We start from the raw sequence: 9,875 nt of genomic DNA on the forward strand, positions 1-9,875 counted from the left end.
AGTTTAGCAACCCCCTTTTTGCTACACTTGCTGTAAAGTGCTCCTGACCCATGTCCTTGCTACTCTATCTCTGGTTATGCAGTGTATATTCAGTAATTATTCTATGAAAGACACAAATAACCCCAAATTCAGTATTTCATTGCTGCCCATTTTCAGGGGAAAAAAGGGCAAGGGAGAGAAATAGTAGTAAAGTGTATGTTGGAATAAACTCCGTTGATTTAATCAGAATGAAAAATTACTATAAAAGCTTCATGAAGGAGATTGGAAAGATAAAAACAAAAAATAAAAGTTATACCTAGTTTAAGCAAATATTTCCAAATCTCAAAGACAGAGGCCTGCATTTTGCCAAATTGGGTAGAAACAAGCAGAGTAGGTATTACTCTTTATAAATTTACTTATAAAAATATGGAATAGTAGTTTAGAAAAATTTTAAACAAATGACTTTTGTTCAAAGATCTATTGATTCAGCCTTTTGGATTCCCATATTTTATAGAAAGAAATATAATTAATATGATAATGGAAAAGAAAATAGCAGAGAGTAAACATGTAGTTGAATTATGCTCCTATTGTATTTTACTTTGTGTTGTACATGGTGTTCAGTTCAAGAATAATGATGTTTAAAGAGTAAGAAAATAAGAGTACTTTGGTTTTCAGTACTTTATGCAGTAATAAATAAATAAATAAATAAAGAAAGAAAGAAAGAAAGAAAGAAAGAAAGAAAGAGAGATGGATTCCAAAACTAATGTATAATGTTTGTTTTGTTGATATTATTTGGGCACTTTCAATGACCCCACCACAATTCCTTGTTTAGATTATAAAACTTATGCTTTTTTTATATTGAGGTTATGTAAAAGGTATCACAAATACCCCCCAAGGGTACTAACATGGTTTTAGGGAACAGTATGCACATTTTATCACCATGTATGTTGACTGTCTGGGAAAGCTTTTTAAAGGGAACTGACTCAGAGTAGATACACTGCTTTACTCTTCTGGTTTTCTCTTTTCTTCCTAATATTTGAAGGGACAAGAGATCTGGCAGTCGTTTGTAGAGCATAAGAATAAGGCAAGCGAGGGATAACAATCAAGACGTAAGAGGAATAAATTATAATAAATAATTGGGCAACTGTTTAGGCAGCAAACTGTTCTGTCATTATTTTCATTTTGGAAGTTCCTAACCCACACTTTTGATTCACTCAGGTAGTTAGGTTTTATTCCTTCTCAAGTCTCTGCTGGATTTGAAGGCCAAATACTTTAGTTTTACAATAAAACTTAGTGACTTAGGGGTTAAAATGTTTTTTAGGTCTAGATAGATGTTTTAAGTTGATAAAGATAAGATATGATAGATATTGATTTACATTCAGAATTTTAGACCCAAGAAGATAGGAAAGATGTTTACTTCAATGTTGCCAAATACAAATAGCCAAAACACTATATAATTCCTGATTGTTTCATGGTTCTTCTTGTTTGATGTAGTTTATTTTATATGTCATAATATAAATGTATATGTAAAAAAGAAATATAAAATATATAAACAAAAATGTATTCATTAAAAAATAAAGCATGTACCTTAAGAATTATAAACAAAAACAAAACCACAAAGAATAAGGCTCACATTCTAAAGATGGCAAAGCTAGAAGGGCTCTGTGACACTGAGGATATCATGGAGCTACCACGCTGAATTCTGTTTTAAGCCTTTGATTTGGTTAGGCATTGATTTTCACCTGCATGCAATCCTCAGTCACAGGGGTGAATTCCAGGCAGGGTCCCATGTTATTTGACACATTACACTTTAATTGGGAACTGGAGTGCATAATGCAGAGTAAATCCTTTAATTTGTTTTGCTTTTGGCTCTCTTCAATGTGGCACATAACTGTTCGCTTTTCTGAGCTTCCTCAACTCACATGAGTTTCACAATGACAGTAGCAACTTCCAGATCTTGCTTCGTTTTAGTTATACTCCCGATAACCCGATTTTGCAAGATGTACTATTGATTTTTACAAAGAAATGTAGATTTTCTTTTATTTCTTCTGTGGTTGTGAAATATACTACTTTGTTTTAAGTAAAAAGTAAAATTACAATTGTTTTAAGTTGATAAAATTGAAATCATCTACATCTGTAGGCTCAAATTTTAAACTTTGAAAAGTTATACACTATACATATATACATATAAACGAAATATATTTTCACTTGTTCAAAGAGATACATATTCTACATTCTATATTTTAGGAATATTTAATATCTTGTCACTATGTTACAATAAGATATTTGTGAAAAATCATCAATCACAGGAAACCAATTCAATAAGCCACATGAACAAAACTAACATATTACAATTCCTGCCTACAGAAAAACTCTTGTTGTTAAAACTATGAGTTACATATAAATAGATACTAGTTTTAGACATACTAAAGAGCACAGTATTTGAGGAGGGAGTAGAGACAATAACTTTATTTTATTTTAGAAATTTTACTTTCCTAACAATATGAGAAGCTTATGTGTCCTGTCAGCCATGACCCTTTTACTTCAAATGTGATTATTATTATCTTTTCTGCTTTTAGGAAATGGAGATAATTAAATTCATAAAATTAATTAGAGCCACATTTTTACAAATATAATCAACATTCATTCAAAGATTTGTCAAAAATGAATCTCAGTTTTACCACTTTATTTCTTTCCTTTATTTTCTCTGATGCTGCATGGTTAAAGGGCTATGACATTATGCTATTTACTTACAACAATATGTCCTTGAGAAAGTTACACTGACGAACCCTTATTCTCTAAAAACTAAAGATAATGGTATTGACCTATGATAAGTACATGAAATAATGCGTCTATGACAATTAGAAATTGTATCCAAAGAAACACCAGAAATTCCTTACACATGTAACTACAGATTAATTTTCCTCTCGGAAATAACAAACATGTTTCAGTTATTTTAGTAACTCTCAAATGGTATATTCTCAATGTTAAAAAAAAAGGATAAATTATGACAATCTGTCAAGAAATAATTAGACGTAATCACTATTAACATGTTGTTGTTTAAATAAAAAAATACAAATTTGAATCGCAGAATCTAGTACTCATGTAAACAAAATTTGGCTACATAAATACTTATACAGACATAGAACAGGCACATACATAATCTCATCAGATTAATACAGTACATATCAATGTATATTTATCATTTACCAGTTATTAGTCCATAGTGGACTTAAGTGATAAAATGAACACTTTAAAATACGTACACCTTTGGGCCGGCCAGATGGCTCAGTGAGTAAAGCATTTGCAACAAACTCTGATAATCTGAATTCAATCCCTAAAGCCCACATGATGGAGGATGAGAACCAGTTCCCACAAGCTGTCCTCTGACCTCCATGTTTGTGTCAAAAAATGTAAACTATATTTTTTGAGACAGGGCTTCTCTGTGTAACCTTGGCTGTTCTGGGCTCACTTGTGGACAGGCTGTTCTTGAACTCACAGAGATCCTCCTGCCTCTGCCTCCCTAGTGCTGGGATTACAGGCATGTTCAACTATGCTTGGCATAAAGTCCTTTTAAAAAAAAAAGATGGAAGTATATATCCCCCACACAAAATAAACAAAAATTTTAAATTAAAAATAAGTAGAATACATTTAATATGTACATTTTTATATGTCTGTCTATAATTATAAACACATAATACTTATCATTAACTCATGGGGTTTTTAACTACCAGGAAAGCTTTTTCGCAGGAAGAGAAAGCCTTTCTATCATGTTTAGGTTATGCCAGAGCACTCCTCACAGCATGTGTGACTGTCAGGCCAGTATCTGAATACAGACATATTCCTCTGTGGGTGTTCTGAAAATTTTAGAGAAATGAAAGGACTATTAAGCACCCTGCTTAGAGGTGTTTTTGTTTTGTTTTGTTTTTAACAGAGTCTTTATAATACTAGTGGTGGGAAATATAATGTAAAGAATGTTAATAACTCCTAGGCACGTGAAGCCTCAAACTTGCAGTGAAGGAGAAGCAGCCAGAGGTGATGTCAGCACTCTTTGGTGCTAATAGCATTCACATCCAGTAAAATTGCTCTCATCAGCAGGAATGGTATATGAAAGCTTAAAGTACAAGCCTGGAGTATGGGAAATCTGTTCAGGAGAATGAGACTAATGACATCATTCATTCATGTTGTTGGAACTACCAACTATACATTTGGCCATAGAAGCGAAGGTAGATTATATCAACCCCTTTGGCTCTGGCTTGCTTGAATCATAATTCTTGCTTATAAATTATTGTAATTAAATATAAAATTGTACACTTAAAATGAAATGTATTGATTCTAGGATAATATAAAGATAACTACCATCTGTTGAGAACTCTTTGTTTACTGGCATCTATTCTGCATCTGGCTATAGTGGAGTTTTTTTGTTTTGCTTTGTGTTTTTGGTTTGTTTGATTGATTCCTTTAGTACCAGTGTTCAGAAAGCTGAATTGAAAACTTATTCACTTGACATTTGAACTCAGGAGGTTGAGAGAAGTCTCAGCAAAAACCAGACACAGAGAGGGAAGGGTTCTGGGGAAATAGCTCAGTGAATAAGAGCATTTGCTCCTCAAACATGAAGACTTGAGTTTGGATCCCCCAAACCTATGTAAAGCGCCAATATGATTGCAAGTGTTTGAAATCCCAGATCTGCAGGAGGAGGGGGTATATAGAATTACTGTGGCATGCTGGCCAGCCAGAATTAACCAACAAAACAAACAAACAAACAAAAAGGGAAGCTATAGTGAGAGATCCTATCTCAAAAGACTAAGGCAGACTGTGACAGAAGACATATGACAAACTCCTTGGGCCTCTTCATGTAGCAGTAAAGATATATGCACTTATATATACATATACCTATCTCTCACAGAAACACCACATACTCACACACAGAGTCATACACACACACACACACACACACACACACACACACACACACACACACACCACAAGAAAGGGAGGGAGGGTAGAAGGCAGGGAAGAGTCTGATCTTATGTGTATTTATTTTCTTAATTTGTTCACAAGTCTATAAAGCAGATACTCATTTTATAAATAAGGAAGCTGAGGGACAAAATAATGCTTATAGGTATGCAGATATTAAGTTTGAAGTTGGCTCTCAAATTGATCAGAGATGCTCAGTAAATAGTTTTTACACAAATACCTGAATTGGGCTGAAAGTTATAAATGTAAGGCAATCAGTTAATAGGCTTGTAAGTACTATATATAATAAATCTTCTGTAAGTTTATTTCTTTTATCATAACAATGACACCTTAGCCTCACTTATTTTTGTCTTTGGGTCACTTAATGAACTAGTTGTGAATAGTCTATGTCATTAGGTTTTACACTTTGTGCATATTTTACACATTGGAGATGAATAGCCTAATGTCATATATGAAATGATCAGCACAGAGATTATAAAGTTGCTTTTCAAAATCCATTTAAAGTTTAAGGACTTTAAATTAGGGTGTAGAGGAATTTAAATCTAGTAATATAGCTGCTCTGGCAACAGATCACATCCAAAGACCTTCTAGGTGTATGTGATCCAGCTAGAATTCAGAAACACTCCGGATTACAGTAGGATCTGCTTGGAATACACCTACAACCTTACTACACACCTTTACTCACACACAATGAAGATAAGGTTAGTTTATAAAAGGAATAAACCATGTTTGGAAGTAACGTCTAGATGAGGGTAAGATAAAGTGACAAATCAGAGAAAGATTTGACAGAAGGACTAAAAGATAGGATAAACTCAACACTCATGAGATTAAGACAGGAAAAGAGAGGCTACTTAAGATCAGCATAGGAAGAAAGGAGTTTTTTTTTACTATAAATTCATGGATTTATTTTTACATTGCATAATTTATTTCATCTATCCATATTTCTAACCTTATGTCATATTTGCATCTTCTTTATTACTATTACTTCAGAGTAATATATATGTATATAAGTGAGCAAATTATATATATATATATATATATATTTGAGTATAAGGTAGAGAATATATTCATGATTGGGGGTCAATAAGACAATGAATAGACAATGGAGCTTCTAGAATACCATAACAAGATGAAAAATAACTGTATTGACACTTTACTTATCCTATCAACACTTGGTGCATACTTCTGTCATAGTCAGTGAGCACCAAGTCCTTGTAGGTAAGGTGTCCCCAGACTCCTTTCTCCAGGGAATACATTCAGCATATATCACACTAAGGTTCAGCTCAACATGGCAGACAAGTGGTCTCTTGACCTCTAAACCTTGCTATGGCTCCCTTCATCCTTGTGCACCAAGAGGAATATGATCCCTTCCCCACCTTTAGAGCACACTCCAACTATGAGATGTACTGACCAGGGAAGCTAAAGGTTGTGATATACCTATACATGGTGCCTATACATAATAATCTACACCCATGAAAGCTCATGGAATTAGAGGATACAGGGTCTCCAGCTTCAATACACATTCCCACAACTCTTTGTGAACTTTGGCTCTGAAGATCAAGTTGCTGTTCTTGCTATGTCTCTCCTATCCATACTGTACAGACTGGTTTATGAGATAGTGACTCCTCTCTAACTCCATGAAGCCCTGATAAACTTCACAATTCACAGATCAACACCAAGTCTCTGTATAACTGAATGTTAAACAGCATAAAGCCCAGCAAAGACTCATGAAGCAGAAGAAATATGAAGCATCAGAACACACACACACACACACACACACACACACACACACACACACTCAATTCAGGTCGTCAGAATATCTTTAAAAACTAACTCCATATGGGGGGACCTCAATTAAAAACGTGGACTGTGAAGTCAAATTAACCCACCCCAAATTAATTGTCAATGATAATGACTTAGTTAAAATTTCAAAGAGTTCAAAACAATGATTATAAGCTGTTCAAATATTTCAGAGAAAACAAATAAATACATGAATGAATTTAAAGAAGATATGAAGAATCTGAATGAATTCCAAGAAAAGACAAACAAGGAATTGAATGAGATAAGGAAACCAACTCAGGATATAAAAATGTCATTCAATAAAGCGATGAAAATACTGAAGGAAGACCAAACATAAATGATACTGCAAGTGAAACTTTCAGTAAGCCAAACAAAACCATAAGTGAAAAGCCTCACCAATAGAATGGGTCATATGGAGGACAGAATAGTAGGACTTGAGGATAAGGTAGAGGAAATAGATCATTGAATTAATGTCAATGACATATTTCAAATACTATATGTAGGGAATAAATGGGATCTGTGTGGCTTCATGAAAACACCAAATTTAGGAGTTATGACCATAGAAGAATACTATGACAGAAACACAGTTACATTTTCTGGAAAATCATAGAAGGTAATTTCTCAAATCTAGAAAAGAACATGCCTCTTGTAGATTTTCTATTGACCTGATAAATAAACACCATGAACAAAAGTAACTTGGAGAGGAAAGAGTTTATTTAAGCTTGCAGTTTTAGTTGCTCATTAGTGAAATTAGAGTGGGAACTCAAGGCAGGAATTGGGATGTAGGAACTTAAGCAGAAGCCATGGAGGGGTGCTGTTTACTGGGTTGTTCTTCCATAACATACTCAACCCATTTTCATATACCACAAGACCAACAGCTCAGAGGGTCCCTCTTCTCAAATGACATAAAATGGGCCAGAACATTACACACCCAGGTAAAAGAAGCATACAGAATACCAAATAATTAAGGCTAGAATAGAAACACTTCATACCATTTTACAGTTAAAACACCAAATATACAGAAAATATAAAGGGAAATGAAAGTTGCAAGAGAGAATGCCTAAGTCACATACATAAAGCCATTCTATCAGAATAACAACTGATTCACCACTGAAAAAAATTTAAAAGCCAAAGAGGCTTGGATCAATCTAGTTTAAGTCCTCCAAAGCCACTAATGCTAGAACAGACTCCTCTACCAGAAAAACCACTATAATAAAAGGAGAAATAACTTACTATGACAAAAGCAGCTTAAACCACTTTGTGTGCACTAGGCTAGCTCAAGAGAGGATACTAGAAGGAAACTCCAAATAGAAGAAAATGGTAAACACACTCACGAGTTAGAGAAAAATAATAAAAGATATTTATTTGTTGATCAATGAAGACTAAGAAAACATGAAACAATACAATATCAACAAAATGACAGGACTAGAAACACACCTTTCAGCAATCAAAAGACTCAACTTCCCAATCAAAAGATACGGACTGTCAGATTGCTTTAAAAACAAAACAAAACAAAACAAAACAAAACAAAGCAAAACAAAACTAGGATTGCTCTTTTTGCTGCTTCCAGGAAACATTCCTCACCACCAAAGACAGGGTCAAAGATGAACAAAGGAATTCCAAACAAACGGAACTGAGAAATAAGCAGGAGTTACTATTTTAATACTTCACAAAAATAAATATCAAATTAACAGAAGTGAGAAGTAATGAATGTCACTCCATATTGGTTAAGGAAACTATTCAACAAGAACATCTTAAACACACACCCAATGAACATAGATACCCTCAATTGCATTTAAAAAATACTGCTAGATTTAAAGTCATATATTAACCTTAACACATAAATACTAGGTGATTTACATAGCTCACTCTTGCCAGTAGATGGGTAATCCAGGAAAAAATATATGAAGAGTGGTGCTAAATAACACCATACAACAAATAAATGTAATAGATATCTACAGAGAATTCAACAAAAATATTACAGAATACATTCTTCTTAACAGTCACGTTCTGTACTCTAAAGTTGATCACCTCATAGGACATAAACTGGTCTTAACAAATACAGAAAAATTAAAATAACTTTTTATTAGATTTGACTACAATAGTATGAAGGTAGAAAACAATAGTGGGAGAAATCATGGAAAACGCATAACTTATGGACATTAAAGAAGATACTATAAAACAATAATTGGGAAACTGAAGAAATCAAGAAAGGAATCAAAAGTTCTTATGAAATAATTGAAATAAAAATACCATATTAAAACAAAATATCAGTCCTGAGATAGCAGTTTATTGTTCTAAGTGCCCATATTATAAAATCAACAAGACCTCAAATAATAACTTTGAGATGAATCTCAGGGTCTTGGAAAAGTAAAATAAAACAAAACAAAAGCAAAGTGTAGAAGGCTTTACTGAAGAATTTAGGTGATCTTTAAAGAAGAACTAAAAGCAATGCTTCTCAAATTATTCCATTAAAAACAGGGAAGAAATGTTTTAAAATTCATTTTATGAAGGTAAAGTTACATGGACATCTACAACCCATAAATATATAACCACAAAAGACAATTATAGTTCAGTCTCCCTGATAAGCATTGTCATAAAAATTCTCAAAAATACCTGGACACTGGATTAAAACAATATATCACAAAGGTAGTCTACTATAATCAAGTGAGCTTCAATTAGGAGACCAGGAATGGGTCAACATAAATTGAGACACACCACATCAATATATTTAAGAACAGAAATCACATAGTCATATATGAAGATGTAGACAAAGCTTTTCACAAAATCTAAAAACCTTCCATGATAAAAATCTCAGGATAGTTTAGAGATATAAGGAATATATACTGACATAATAAAGGTGAAGTACAATAAGCCTATTGGCAGACTAATGCTAAATGGAGAAAAACTCAAGCATTTTAGTAAAATCAGGAACAAGAAAAGATATAGTCCTTTTCTGTATACTGCTTGAAGTCTTAACTAGATCAAAAAGATAAGAGAAGGCAATGAAAAGATAAAAATAGAGTAGCTCAAGTCCACTCACAGAGAGGAAAGGATGACTGTATGATACAGAGGACCAGGATATTTGCTGTAAGATATTGTATATCCTCTTTAAATGA

This window comes from Acomys russatus, chromosome X, assembly GCF_903995435.1.
Source record: "Acomys russatus chromosome X, mAcoRus1.1, whole genome shotgun sequence".
Classification (NCBI taxonomy): Eukaryota; Metazoa; Chordata; class Mammalia; order Rodentia; family Muridae; genus Acomys; species Acomys russatus.